Raw genomic sequence first — 16,476 nt, 5'->3', positions numbered from 1 at the left:
TATATATATATATATATATATACTTCAATGTGGCAAAGCAAAGAGGAACAACAAGAAGTATGTGAGATCATGTGACAAGCGTTCATATCAATCAAAGACATTATTCAAAGATATGCTTTTCAATTCTTGATATACATCAATAAAGCTTTGGCCCAAATGGCATAGATGACATGCAATTTCTGATTAACATCTTGTTAGATTTCAGGCTTATAGTATTGTCAAACCATTTGCCAATGCCATAGAATAGAAGTCATTCTCTTACGGAGACATGCTCTACATGGCCAGAGGCTACGTACCAGTACCAATGTGAATCTAAGTCCTTTCACTGATCACATGGTCAAATGTATTACAATTGCTATCAACATAGCGAATAACACAAGAAAATAACTCAGAATGATAATACCGAAAAGCACATAACACATATAACACACAACATACAATTGTTCCTATATATTGAACTCACCTTAAGTTAACCGGGGGTTAAAATAGTAATTTGGACAACACTTCGGCTTTAAATATGCCTTTCTATATTGAAAACCGGGAGTTTGTTTGAAAACTGGGCTCTGCGAAGGTAGGACTTCAAAACCGAAAAGATAAAATTTCCGGGCTTCTCGGGGGTCTCGGGACGTGTTTCGGGTGCTAAAATTGATTTCGGGGCTTTGGGGAAAGTTAATATGAAGAAAATATGGAAAAAGGGGCTAAAAGTGTCAAATTTTCAAAGTTAGTCGGCAAGGTTCGCAGGTTCCTTTATATAGGGTCGAGGTTCGGAAGTCGACTAAGAGGCGAAGCTCGGTGGCAGCAGCGGAGCGAAGCAGGTGGCGCGAGAGGGAGGCTCGGATGCGAGGCTCGGCTGCGAAGCTGGTAGGCGCGACGTGGAGGTGCGAGACTCGGACACGAGGGCAAGGCGCGTCGGAAGCCGATAGGCTCGCATTTCGGTCGAATCACTGAGTGGCACGCGTCGGACTCCGGAAGCAAGCAGCAAGACAGTTCGATCCAGGCCATATCTCCGGTGACGCACATGCTTCGTGCGAGGTGACGTGGCCGGTTACTACTCATGCGAAAATTTTCGATTTTTGTGCCCCGAACTTCTAAAATCCATAACTTTCGCATACGAGCTCCGTTTTGACGCTCTTTATATGCACGCGTAGCTAAAATCACGCTCTACAACTTTCGTTTAGACTTCGTCGACTAATTTTGACTTTAATTTTAATATTATTACTTTTAACAGACCGGGACAGAAAAATCCGTTAAAAATTCGTAACTTCTTCATCCGACATCCGTTTTTGTCAGACTTTTTACCGTTGTACTACATATGACGAGACCTTCGATTATCGTTTAGGATGTATCGGTAAAATATCGCTCGATCTAAAATTCGAGTTTTTAACTGTCTACTGTTAAGTTGAAACTTTGAAAAATCATAACTTCCTTATACGAAGTCAGATTTTGGCGTTATTTTTATCGAATTTCTCGGTTTAATGAATACTAAAACTTTCATTTAGATTACTAAGGCTAAAAAGTAGTTTATCAAAAACTCACTTTTTACGTCATTCGGTGCCGTGCTGGTTTTGTCGCGGATCTTCGGTTGGTCATAACTTCTTCGTTATAACTCGGATTTTGACGAGGTTTTCGCCTACAAATTTCTAACGAGATTCTCTACAACATAAAATAATAAAATTTTAGTTATTTAAAATTTTATATTTTCGCTAAATTTCACTATTTGGCTTTTAATTGGAATCTCATAAGACTTCCAATATTTTCTGAGTGATTGTAAACATAGTTTTACTTCATTTCTAGTAAAAACCATCTGTTAGAACTCAACACTTAATTTTATATAATATTTCACAATTTTATTCATTACAAAACTCGATTTTAAAACGTGTATGTTACATATTTTTATGTTTTCAACTTTTTTTTGTTATTGGTTTAACATATATATATATATATATATATATATATATATATATATATATATATATATATATATATATATATATATATATATATATATATATATATATTCGTTTTTGGCACTTCAAATTTCTTAGTTGTGTTATGATGCGTTTTTCTCAATTCACGTAATGTATGCATTAGTCCAATTAATTTAAAGGAATTATGAATGATAAGGGTAACATAGTTTTGCTTTTGTAAACGTTTAGTCACTATTTTTTGTGTACACATATGACCATTAAACTTATTTGGATTGTTCATGAAATACTTATGACTGTCTAGTGTATGTTTTCAGGCTAATAATGTTTTGCTTTTGTTCACATTTAGTAACTTATGTTTTAATTTTGTATTTGTTTAGCTGATTATGTTTATCTTTTGTACACATTTTGTCACTTATGTTTTTTAGTGCTCCATTTTTTTTTCAAAAACAACAACCGCTGTGTTGCTTGTTGGAGAAAATTTACTTCCTCTATTATAATCCATCGAACTTTGGCTCATTATGATAAGGTTTTATGGATTTGTTTTAGTTACCAAAGACTTTAGAATCTAGCTTGCTTGGTGGAGGAAACTTCTACAAAAATAAGTGGCATAATTCATCAATTATCAATCAAACTAATGAAAAATTATTAGCAATAGAAATTGATACCTAAATATTCTAAGCCAAACAAGTTTACTTTGAGCACACAAATGCTAACAGGTAGAGCCTCAAACTTAGAGACAATGAATTGTCAACTTAACTTCGATCCAAAACCAAGAAAGTCAGACAACTTTATGGGCCTAAATCATTCCTCTCTTGGAACATATATGTTTAAGTTATTAATAATTGCAAGTCTCCTCTATGTTCTAGGATTTGTCAAAAATGAAAGCTCTATTAACAACTCCTAAACATCATTTAAATAATAAAACAAACCTCAATTCCAAAATCAATCATATCTTAAACTTGGTTCGATTGGTGGTCTTCTTGTTCTACCCCTATGAGGATAAGGGTACTTAGATGACCCTCCAAGCACTGGTTATACATCATCTTTGTCATAATCAAGATCTACCAAATCATTATAGAATTCATAATCGTAAACCATGTCATATTCTTTAAACTCCCTATATCCATTACCTCTCAATATAACCAATTCTTTTTCTATATATAGACTTAGTAACTTGGATTTTTTTCAAATGAACACATGAAAATATGAACTCTTGTTTTTTACTAGATGATCACATTAACTCAATTCTTGAACTTCTAGAAAAATCAAACACATGATGAGTGATTAAATGTGTAAAAATACAAAACACAAGTGACTTAATTTGAACAAAAACAAAACATAAGCAACTAAATGTGTACAAAATCAAAACATCGTTGACCTAAAAACATATATCAGTCGGTTATAATGATATTTTGTGAATAATCCAAACTAGTTAATTGGTCGTATGTGTACAAGAAAACACATAAGTGATTAAATGTGTATAAAAACAAAACTACATAAATAATTCATTAACTATAAATTAAAAGAAAGTAATATATGTGTGTGTGTGTATATATATATATATATATATATATATATATATATATATATATATATATATTGTAGGGAATATTGAGGTTTATGGTGGAGATCTGGATACCAACTTGGATCGTGATATCACTTTCCGAACTGATATTTCTACCCTATTCCTGAGTTAAAAGAAATCTAGTCTAGGTAATCCAAGTGGACACTTATGATTCTAGGCACATAAATCGTAAGCCAATATACTAGATGATTAAGTGAAAAGTACGATGAAAACGAGAGCTTAAGATCGTAACCCTCTTCCGAAGAGGAATAGCTGTTTATATATTAAACGATATTAGGGTTTCATTAGGGTTGGTCCGTCATTAGTTGTTTTGGAAGCAAGTCATGATAATCCGGATTTAATTAGGATTTAGGCTTACCAAAACTAACGACTTTCGTTAGTTTTACCATAATCACCCTCCAGAAATTGAATTTTCCACTATGTTCCCATATGTAAAATTCGGTGAGGTTTTGGGGCGCTGCCCCAAACCCTGCGGGGGCGCTATCGCTCGACCACGCCTACTGACCTAGCAGCGGGACCCTAGCTAGGGGCTTTGCCCCTAGACCTCGCCAAAGGGGCGCTGCCCCCGGACCCCCGACTAGTCGTCGAACCGACCTTTAATTCGATCTTATATATGCGTGCACTCCGCACAACCCCGTATATATATTAGAGTGCAAAGTTTGAAGCTTCTTAGCTCAAATGTTAGTTCCAATTACTTAAAATGATATGGTGACACTAAAATCACCAATACATATATATATATATATATATATATATATATATATATATATATATATATATATATATAGTAACAGACTAATGGGTTGTTTGCTAACCTTTTTAGTTGTTCCATTAAGAGACGACCTATTAATCAACATTAATAATGTATGGTAAGGACATTTTTAATTGTGATTAAATAAGATGGTCTGATTTTCCACTAATACCCTCGTAACCTCAACATCACTTAAGCGTCTTTTGTAACTCTAATTAGGTAGATTGTTCAAAGGAGTATGTGTAGATTAATACTTGTATGAAGTACAAGATAATCAATATTAAATTTTTGTTTGGAAACTATTACTTTGACCCAAGTATCAAAATAGTTTTTTTTCCTTATAATTCATTTTTTTAAGATCGTCGCCTCCCACAATAGTTATCGACACCACCCTCTTTCTTCCTCTGACACATGCGTTTCCAATGTTCCATATTTAGAACATTCTAACCTTATGTTGAACATTGTGACCCAAAACCTTATAATATGCATGTTTACACAAGTATCAAAATAGTTTTTTTTTTCCTTATATTTCTTTTTTAAGATCGTCGCCTCCCACAATAGTTATCGACACCACCCTCTTTCTTCCTCTGACACATGCGTTCCCAATGTTCCATATTTAGAACACTGTAACCTTATGTTGAACATTGTGACCCAAAACCTTATAATATGCATGTTTATCTCTCTCTAAATATGGCTGCTGCTATCTCTCGATACTCTTTCCTTTAAAAAAAACTCATTTCTATCAATGGTAAGTTGCATACTAAAGATCAAGTTCTGGGGTTAAGCGTTTTTTTTTTTTTTTTTTGTGTGTGTGTGTTGTTGTTGAGAGAGATGGATCATTCAAAATGTGAAAATAAATTAAACTAAAACGTAAAGCTGCGTACAATTTTAGGGGATAAATTTGTTTCTCGTATTGTTAGATTAACAATAGAATAATGATTATATTAGCTACATTGTGAAGTAAAATGAGTGAAATGCTTGTTAACAATAAAGTAAAATGAAGACATGCATATTCGGTAATAAATGAAAAATGAACTTTGTATTATTATTATTATTATTTATAATATATTTTTAATAATATTTATAGTAATAAATCAAATAAATTAAATAATATTAAAAAAACAATAAAAAATAACATAGATTAAAAAAAACAACGAAAAACAAAAACTAAAAAATATTCAATTAATAATGAAAATGATATTTATAGAATTACCATATTTAATTTTTCATAAATAAATTAAAAACTATTAATTTTGGAAATATCTGCTTTAAATTATATAACCGTTTGGAACTTGAAATGGAAAGGGATAGGCCGGTGGCGTTATATATAGATACGTTCTTCACTCGTCCCGATATCATCAAACCAAACCCAATTACCCAATTACCCAATTACCCATAGCCTAACTCCCTACCCAAACATCGCCGTCCTTCGCCGGAGATTATACAAAACCATCGTTTCAGAATCAGATACACATAGCTTTGTTTGTTTCCCTCTTCCACCTGTTATCAAAAATCCCAAACACTCCATGAAATTATCAACATCGTTGTAAGCTTTCATTCTTATTGTCTTTTCCATTCTTTATTTTGTTTTATCGGACATCTGGAGGGTTTTTCGCTAGTTGGTTGTCAACAATTACAGCTAGCTAACACATTAGGGTTTCGATTCAACAACCCCTAATACCTTTTATGAGGATTGGGGTGTTCTAATGATTTCAGTGTTTCAATAATGACAAAGTTTGAAAATTAGCAAGCTGTGTTATATACAAATAAAAGCTAGATTAGGGGTTTTTGTGGTTTTGTTTCGGATTGTAAAATATTGGCTCTAGTACGATTTCAGATCTTAAATAATAGCATTTTTGAAAAGTTTTATGCTTTCATTAAAGCAAATACTCTACTAAACATAGCAAAGCCCTAGGATATTCCATAAAGGTAGAGTTTAGATTAGCGATTAATACTTTTGTTTATTATTAATTTATAATGGATCTAATTTTCATTCCTTTTGGTGACACAGAATGTGCATCTATCTGAAACAAACGCCCCTCAAGAGAAATGATTTTGCAAACATCACAATGAAGGAAGTGTGGGGTACAACATTTAGGAGTTGATCTAATAGATTAAATAGCAAAATGTTGTATCCGCATTGTTTATAATCCAGATAAATGCGGTCTTGTTGCATCTGCTTTATGCAACAAGATAAGATGTATCTAGCACATGCAACAAGATCACATTTATCAGGATTATATACAATCTGAATGCAATGTATTGCTATCTACTCTATTTTATCACCTCCTAAAACTCTTTTCACTACAAAACTTTGCCACAACTATAAAGAGCCTATGATTTCAACACAATTGGCTTCAGAGACTAACCATACCAGACTGTTATTGTTTGTGATAAGGTAATTATAGTTGTAGTAAATTACATTTTTGGTCCCTGAGTTTATTTGATCTTTTCCTTGGTTCCTAAAGAAGCCGGGTTGCAATTTTGGTTCTTATGGTACTATTTTATAATGATTTTAGTCCCTGGTTTTCTAAGTTATCAGCCTAAGTGTTGTTATTATTATTATTTTTTTAAATTGACCATTGTGCCATTGGACCAAAACTGAAAAAATCAGTATAAAAAGTTTTTAACAAAATAATATATTTTAAAATTGTATGTGTGTTTTATGCGGATATAAATAGATAAGTATTTACAGACAATATGCCATAACTAAAAATAAAATTTTTCGTAGTCATGATTGCAGTTGAATGTTATTTAGAAGCAATGAATGAGAAGTTATGGGTTGTTTCTTTTTATATCTAAATTTGTTTTGTTTTGGTTGCTAATTATGCTTTCAATTTTAACTTTGTACTTTAGGGATTTTTTTATTACTTTTAGGCATTATACTTTTAACAGTTTAACGTACTATTTCAATTATAACTCTGTACTTTCAAAACCATTATATTAAGACATTGTAAATTTTTTGGCATTGTATTTTCTCATTTTTCTAATAAAATATTTTATTTTTAGTTAAGTTCTAACAATACATTGTACATTGAAAATTATTACATTATATTTTTCGTTAAAACATTTAAACTCAAAATCTTTTTATATTTACTAACTATAACATTATACTTTGAATATCTAAATTTGCTTTATTTTGTTTACCAACTATAGCATCATACTTTATACTTTTAGTTATAACAATTGTACTTTCAAAACCCAGTAAATTCAGACATATTTTTTTCTTCATAATACAGTTTGTATTTTTTCTATTAAGTTATTGTACTTTGAAAATCAAACCAATTATAATAGCATTATGGTTTCAACATCTAACATATTAAGACATTGTATTTTACTTCGTTTCCTACTAAGAAATAAAGCAATGCTCTTAAAAATCTAAACTAGTACTCTGATTTTTTGATTTTTTTTCCCATCAAGATATTGTACATTAAAATTCTAAACTTGTTACATTTTGTTTACCAATTTTCCTTAAAAATCTAAACTTTGTACTTTTTATGTCTTTTCATATTAAGACATCGCACTATTGAGACAACACACATTTATTTATTTTCCCATAAAGATTATACTTATGACTATTTTGTATTAAGAGATTCTGTTTTAATACACTAACCAACTATAGCATATTCTTTTAGTTTACTTACCGTTATACTTTTCAAAATTTCACTTATTAAGGCATTATTTTCCTATCAAGACAATATAATTTATTTTTCTAAACTCTTGTGTTTGTTTACTTACCAATTGTAGCAATGCACTGTTGTACTTTTATTTGTTTTTCTATTAAGTCTTTGAAATATTAATCCTTTTCTGTTAAGAATGTAAAATGCTTTTTTATTTTTTATTTTTTATGGCATTGTACTTTGAGAATCTAATTAATTATAACATTATGCTTTCACATGACATTGTACTTTCAAAACCCAAGTTATATTTCTTTTCAAAAAAAATTCAAATCTTTTAATAGAACATTGTACAACATGCCATAAAAAAGAACCACAAGAGATGTTATTTTACTTTACTAAGTAAGAAGTAAGAACGTGTTTACAAAATCAACTAAGAAGTACATGCTCTGGTATCCTCTAAACCTAAAGAATAAACAAATCTGCAAAGTCTCCTTTTGATATAATTTGTAAAGTTGCCATATACCTTTGTTTATGTTTTTCTACTTGTATCAATTATTATCATCTAAACCACCTTCTTTTGGTGGCTATTTGGTATTAAAACAAATTTTATTTTGCTTATAACTCAATTTACATGCAAAATGTCTAATAGGGTAATAGTGGAAAAGCCTTTCCATATTGTCTCATGTGATTGAATATGTTATTTAGAAGCGATGAATGAGAACTTATGGGTTGTTTCTTTTTATATCCCATTACATCTTTGTTAATATAATTTGTTAACAAATTATATTTACATATTTGTTAACATCATTCTTTCACATGACATTGTACTTTCAAAACCCAAGTAATTAAGACATTGTATTGTATTTTTTTAGTTATTTTGTAATAATATATATTGTGCATTAACCAATTATTACTTTCTACTTTTCATTGTAACATTTTACTTTCAAAATCCAACATATATGAAGACATTGTGCTTCCATTTTTTTTTTTTTTCTGTTACGATATTTTTATTTAAAAATTCAGATTTGACTAAATTTGGTTACCAACTATAACATTACACTTTAAATTGTTTTCTTTTGTTAAGATACTGCACATACATTTTATTTTGAAAATCTAATCAATTCTAGCATTATACTTTCAAACTATTTGCACATTATATATATATATATATATATATTTTTTTTTCTATGAAGACAGAATTGTTTGACTTTTGTTAATAATTAGGGCATTATAGTTGAAGTCTTTCCCTTTTTTGTTAAGACATTGTTTATTAGTCTTTTCCAATAAAACATTGTAATTTGAAACTTGTTTGAATTTGGTCATATTATAGTTTTAATTTCTTTCATATTAAGACATTTATTTTGAAAATCTATCAAAATAGGTTATTGTACATTCATTAATTTATAACCATACTTACATTCATTATTTATATTTTTAATAAGGAGTATACAAGTTATTGCTGACATGTACATCAAAGTCAAGTATACAACTTATATCCATCATTCTATTGCTAATTAAGATATGTTTTTGTAGAATCAAACTCGTACGAGTTGACTCATTTCAAAACACAAAAGTCAACTCGTGACTCAGACGAGCCATATGTCTTTATAACATTATATTTTCAATTATAGCATTATGCTTCAAAATCTACCCTTTTATTAGATGACATTATTCAAGGCTAGCTGAGGTCCAAGAACAACCTTGCAGATAGATACAAAATAATGTTCTATGGTTTTCTTCAGTTTTTTTCTTCTGATTAGTGGTGTTTTGACGTTAAATGTTGATGTGATAATCATAATATTGTGAGTTTTATTTTAGGAACATAAATTTGGATTACAGTTTACAAAGTGAACAATACAAAAAATAAAGTATTATTACCACGTAATAATAATTAAGGTTGGAAAGGTTAAAAAATGGTTTAAATTGTGATGAGAAAATGCATAATGTGTGGCTGTTAAAACTTTGACACATTGCAATAGTCGTTTAGTGTGTAGAGTAAAATTATTCAGTAAAAAGGTAATAGAAATTTGGTTGTATTCCTGATTAAAAGTGCAAAATTTTTAGTGTCGTTCAAAAGGCATCACCATAAAACAAAACCAAATCCAGCCCAACCATACACTCACTTATTACATGAAATTAGACAACAATCATAAATTACCATAAAAGAAACAACAAACATAGATTACTTGATCAACAACAAAGATACGTAGGCAAATAAAAAACAAATAACATGCCCTTCATATGCAGGACACGTGAAGGCGATGACTAAGTTATGATTGTTTAAGCTCAAACAATAAATGTGGAGGATATTTAATTTCTCGCTTAACTTATGATGGCAAGAAAGAGTAAGGAAATGACTAATTTGCCCTCACATTCAAGATACATGAAGGCGTCTAACAGAATTAAATTGGATGGTATCAATTTCTCAAAATTGTGACCAAACATGTAGATTTAATATACTATTCAATGTTGATGGAGAGCGAGTTACAACTAAGCTCATAATTTTGATTTGGCTTTATCTGTTATTTCCCTTACCAGTACATTCTTTCACCTTCTCTCTAATTAAACCTCCTCATTGGGAAGAACAGATAAACAGGTTTATTCAACTGTTTCAAGAGCCTTTATTTTGATTTTCATTTTCTTTTGAAATTAAGGTTTTTAGCCATAGATGAAGACTAGAGGAAGCACACAGTCACCGATTTTAATTTAGTTATAAGTTATCTACCATCCTTCGTGGTATCTTCATCTTATTAACTGAATCTTTGTTGAAATTAAGGTTCTTGACATATGCAGGTTGCACTTTCATTTACCCATATGTTTGATGTAGGGCTTGTGGGAAAAAGTCTATTTACCTTTTTAATAATACATATTGCTTGTTTTTCTTCTTATCTGTTAAAAGATTGTCATATTTACGTTAAAAGATTGTTAATTTCATACATAAAAATTAAAAAATTGGATGATTTATAAAGACAACAATTGTTTCTTTCTTTAGACTATATGAACTGTTTGGATAAAATGACCATTTTACCCTTTTTTCACTTATGTTTTGTTTATTTTTATTATGTTGGCATGATGTTAATATAGGAGGCGTATGGAATGTTTCATCGGATTCAAATTTCAGAACATATTGTATTCGTTTATTTATTAAAACGTTCCTGTTTCAACTAATAATTTCCAGATTCAGGTAACATTCATCACTTTTATGTGGCATAAGCAAAACGGGCAAATGGTGCCGATTTCTAGTTTAAAAATTCCTATAGTTATAAGAAAATCGTTATTACATTGTTGTTATTGGTAAAAATTTAAGTATATTTCATTTTTTAATAAAACAGGTAAACTAAATTGTTTCAAGTCAAACAGGTAAAGCATATTTCCTGCAAAGAGACTATTTTTCTAATATACTAAAAAAAATCAGTTTTCTTCTGATCCTTTTATAAAATTTGTTGCACTCATGTAGTTTCATGACATCTACATATTGCTATTATTGGTAAGGAGACATAAGTATGTTGCTATTATGAATTTCTAATTCTATATCGGTAGATTTGTAATAATAGCAGTCCACTCGATAGCAATATACTTTCATTTTGCAACTGATTTTAAAAATTGTACTTTATTTCTTACATATTGCTATTATTGGTAAGAAAATGCAACTATGTGGCTATTATGAATTTTCTAATGCTATATCGGTAGATTTTGTAATTATGTTTATGGGTTAAACAAATGCGTTTATTTACTTCTTTCATGGGTAAAATGTAAAGTATATTACCAATATTAGTAAAAAGAGTAATCCATATTGCTAATTCATTTGTTATTATTTTCTGACAAAACTACAAAATTGGTCCTTGTGGTATGCAAATTTTTTTGGATAAGGTCCGAAAAGTTTCCGACTTGCATGAAAAGTCCAAAATCAAGAATTTGCTGTGATTTAGGTTCAAAAATAATTGAAATACTGTATAAAGTAAAAATGAAAAGAAAAAATTTCGCCCCACCACCCACCTATGTCGTACCATCCCTTATGTCTCTCTCTCTCTCTCTCTCTCTCTCTCTCTCTCTCTCATACACAAACACACCTAACCCAGATGCCTATCTTCATCTACAAAAATGTCTCCGGCGAGACCAAGCCATCTTCTGCCTCTAGCCAAGCCTCCATTGGCGACATCTACTCAATATCTCATTCCGACTTCTACATCCAATCAACAGCTGAATTCTTCTACAACTCTTTTTGTGACAAACATGGTAGCCACTCTACTGGGTTGCTTGCACCTAATTTTACCCTTGGTGGTGTACCCTGCTTCTGCTAGAAACAAAGTCACCTAAGTTATCTTCCTAGAACCCATTTATCCGATCACCATAAGAACTTGGTTGTAGTGTACAACTTGGAGTCTTTTTTTTTTTTTTTTTTTTTTTTTTTTTTTTTTCCAGTTTGTGGATTTTTATAGTTTGTATATGTTCTTGGAGGGAAAGTTTTGACCCTTGACTAAAAGTCAAGGTTTTACCATCATTGGAACGAAGGCGGTCGAAGGGGAGCTTCATCTGTGAAGTCTATCAGGTCCGGTGAAGGGGCTTTAGGGTTTTTAGAAGCAGTCATGGGGGTAACTGATGGCTTAGGGTTTGATACTCCCATGTGTTCTTTGATTTCGAAATGGGTTTGATGGTGAACGAAGATGAAGGATCGGAGATGATGATTTTATGTTATTTATTTGAAGAGGAGGCCTTGAGATGTTAAAAATTGTACTAATTTTGATGATACTGTAAAAGAGATTTAATCAAATTGATTTTTTTATTTTGTGAAGGTTGTAGCATAGTTGAATGGTAATGGAGATTCTAGTTCGATTTTCTCATTTTCATTAGATCGATGATCAAAACACATATGAGTTTAGTTAGGTTTTATGTTCGTTTGTATGAGTGTAAGTTTTAATCTGCAGGTAGAGTGACGATCGACGAAGAAGATAGGAAATAGAGTCAAAGAGAGAGTTAGGGAGCATGTGGGGTTCGACGGAGACCGGAGATGGGTAGGGTGGGATGGGATTTTGTTCTTACTTTTTTATAATTGATTAAATACTAAAATAAATAAATCACATGTAAAAAAAATAAATGATAAGGGTAATATAGTCTTTTTAAATTTGTTATGGACCAAATTCACAAGACATTTCTAATTTTAGGACCAAATTCAACATAAATTCCTGATTTTAGACCTTCTATGCAAGTTTGAAATTTTTTGGATTTTATCCAAAGTTTTTTACAAACCCCAAGGACCAATTTTACAGTTTTGTCTTATTTTTTTTGTTGGAAATCAACCACCATGACAATTTTTATAAAAAGTTATATCGGAAATCACATCAATTCACTAATGGCAAGATTTATAAATCGGTTGGAATTGCAGGTGGCTCTATTTTTCTATAGGGAACATGTGGAGGTAAAAGAACGAGAAGACGAGATAGCTTGACTACCCAGACTATGGTGGTGATGTGCTTGGCGACATTGGTGATCAATGGTTTTCTCAATTTCTCAATGCTCAGTGGGCTCCTAAAATGACAATACTAATTGTTGTTGCCTATGTAGTCGGAAATGGAAATGGGTGCACCGGTGACAATAAGGGAGTAACTATTTTTTTTTTGGGTTTAAATATTACCCAAAAATTGTAATTTTTTTTATCTTACCCAATAAGGTAAGATAAATATAGAAAGTACATGAATGCCCTTCTATTTTAAAGCTTGTTACTATTGCATGATTTTTGGTAAATTGTTATCAATTTAACATCTTTACTTGTCTTTTTTTAACTAGCAACAATACTCATCTATTTACAAGGGTTGCCATGATGAAACTATTCCACTTAAGGAGATTATAGAATAATTTGAAAAATGGATGACAAAACGAAACATTTACTCCAACAAGCTTTGTGCCCTTTATAAATTAAGTAGGTATAACAAAAAAATCAATCAGAAGTTATTGTGACTATCAATCGTGTTTTTTTGGAACTATTTAACACTAGCTTACTAATCAATTCTGTAAGGTTGTGATTCTCACGGTCCTAATAAGTTTCCTATATATATATATATATATATATATATATATATATATATATATATATATATATATATACTAGGTTAAAATCCGTAGAACTCATGGATGTTAATTTTAAATAAAATTAAAAAATTGATTGTTTAATAAAATAATATATCATTAATTTAGAAAATCTTATGAATTGTAATATTATATTTTTTAAATAACTTTGTAATTTGTAAGTATTTAATTACACATTTAAATCTTCTTATTTTATAAAAGTCATGAGTTTGTATAATGCAACATATTATCAGTTTTAGAGCTTTATTCTTATTAAATACATGGAAGTTGTGATGCACTCACAACTAGACAAGTGCATGGGTTGTAAAAAAAATATTTATTCTTACTGAACCCTTACTTTTGGTTCATGATTTTTGGAAGAAAAACAATATTTATATTTTGAAATCTTAAGGATTAATTAAATATTTGCAAAAAAAAAAAAAATTAATTTACAATGATAGAAGTTTTGTCAGTAACTTTATAACTTTGTTTTAAAATAAATATATACACTGTTATGAAAAAAATAGGCTTTAATAATATATTTGCAAACATTTTTTTGTATATAATAAGAGATTAATGTTGTAGTTTTATGATCATTATATACAAATTAAACATCTTGGTAAGAACTCGATGACACCATGTTAGAACAAAAATGATTAAAAAAATCAAAAACAAAAATGAAACATATATGATATTTAATTAAAAGTCTAAATGTAAGAAAAAGCAACACATGTTCATCTTATATTGTCAATGAATCTAAAAATAAAGAAAAATAGTACCATTATGGCAGCTTTAGATAACTTAACGACTCGAGTGAATTACCTTGCATTCTACTTGGAACAAATTGGCAAACATAATTCCTGAAAATGGGAATCAGTACCAAAGTATTAAATACAAATACTACATACATTATAAATAAAACTATGTGTTATAATTGGAAAAGAGGGAGCTAGGGTATGAAAGTTTACCTATAAGTGAGATTATAAATAAAACAAAACGGAAAACACAATTCAAATCAACACTCGGTTTCAGCATGAAGCATCCATTTTTAGTACATAACTTGATCACTTGAACTTTGACACTTAATATCTTTTGCAAGGAATCTGAAACAACTTTGGTACTTTAGTAGCACGGACCATTTACATCAATTATAGGAATATTCTTTCAAAGTACATTGTTATTTTAGGGTTATTTTACGAAATAATTTTTTTTTTCAAAAAAATGGTAACTTATTTCCATTTTATAAAAAAATAGCAAAAGCCAATGGAAATGGCTTTCTTAGACAATCAAATTCCCTTGAAAAAGTTATTGAAAGTAAATCCCTACTTGTAAAATTTGGCAATACTTTAAAAGAACAATACATATTACTTACTGTTGAATCTCTTTCTAGGTATCTTGCCAATGGTGAACGAATATAGGAAATTTCTTAGATGTTTAGCACTATATCAAGTAGTAAACTATAACATTAAACAATATTTGGATATATAGTATTTTTGAATTTTGGCAGTCACTGCATACGTTTGATTATTTGATAGAGCCTGATTATTTACATGAAAAGGAATGCTTGATTTGAGACAATATTAATAAGTTCCTAATGGACAAATATATATATTTGCAAAAAAATCCTTCAGAAAAAGGAAAGTTATATTTTTAAGAAGAAATTAAGATGAAAAAATGTTTCTTTTTTAGATGGAGGGAGTATAACCTAAAACTATTAATAAATATATATCTAGATGCTTTAATATTAAGCAATCAAAATGACATTATAAAAAAGCATTTAAACTTCCATATAACATTTTAGCAGTTAAAAAGGTCGAAGACAATAGTAAACATTCTTAAGGAAGTAACCTGATCGAGCAAAACTTTTGCTGTTTTTTAGCATAATCTCCTACATTTAGATTACATCTGTTTCAAAACTATCAGTTTAAACTAACCTCTAAATCCCTCTGCACATGTTATATATACCACCAATCATGAATCAACATTGAGTTATTAAAATCTACAGAAAAAGTGGATTTGGTACCTTTTGTAGGGAGTTTATTACACATAGGCTAACTTAAAGAAAAACAATTAGGTGACCAGAAATATTCATTAAGATCATCATAATTGCATCGCTCTGAGTGAGGTGCCTTTCCATTTCTGCTCCTTTTCACTTCCTATAGCATAACAATAAGCATTAAGTTTAAAAAACAAAATAAAGTTTTCTCTGTTGAACTTCTTGTTGTACTTTAGGGAGCCTTATGTTTTGTTTCCTTCCTATGTAGTTGCACCAGGTTTTATAATTTCTGAAATGTTTTGTCATAACTTCATCCACAACTCAACCATCAAGATGTATAATAATGATTGTTAGAAGTTTGAACTTAGAACTTAGAAGTCAAATAGTCAAACGTGAAAGGTAATATTTATATGAAAGCGAAACTAAATTGCAATATCTAACAGAGAATAAGAAAAAGAATAAGAGTAGTATAAATATCATGTATAATAACCAAAACCCATAATCACAGTAGTATATATCTTGCACATAAAGAA

The 16,476-nt window shown here is 30.0% G+C and overlaps 1 long non-coding RNA gene across 1 annotated transcript; it reads left to right on the top strand.

Annotated features, from left to right (window-relative positions):
• Positions 1–5,640: 5,640 nt before the first annotated feature.
• On the top strand, positions 5,641–12,221 carry LOC144997413 (uncharacterized). The gene is made up of 3 exons (XR_013659799.1): positions 5,641–5,810; positions 6,276–6,662; positions 10,132–12,221. It is a non-coding gene; the product is annotated as an uncharacterized LOC144997413 (long non-coding RNA).
• The last annotated feature ends 4,255 nt before the right edge of the window (positions 12,222–16,476 follow it).

The sequence above is a fragment of the Lactuca saligna genome, chromosome 1 (assembly GCF_052625555.1).
Source record: "Lactuca saligna cultivar CGN05327 chromosome 1, ASM5262555v1, whole genome shotgun sequence".
NCBI lineage: Eukaryota > Viridiplantae > Streptophyta > Magnoliopsida > Asterales > Asteraceae > Lactuca > Lactuca saligna.
This window is presented reverse-complemented; position numbering and strand designations above follow the sequence as displayed.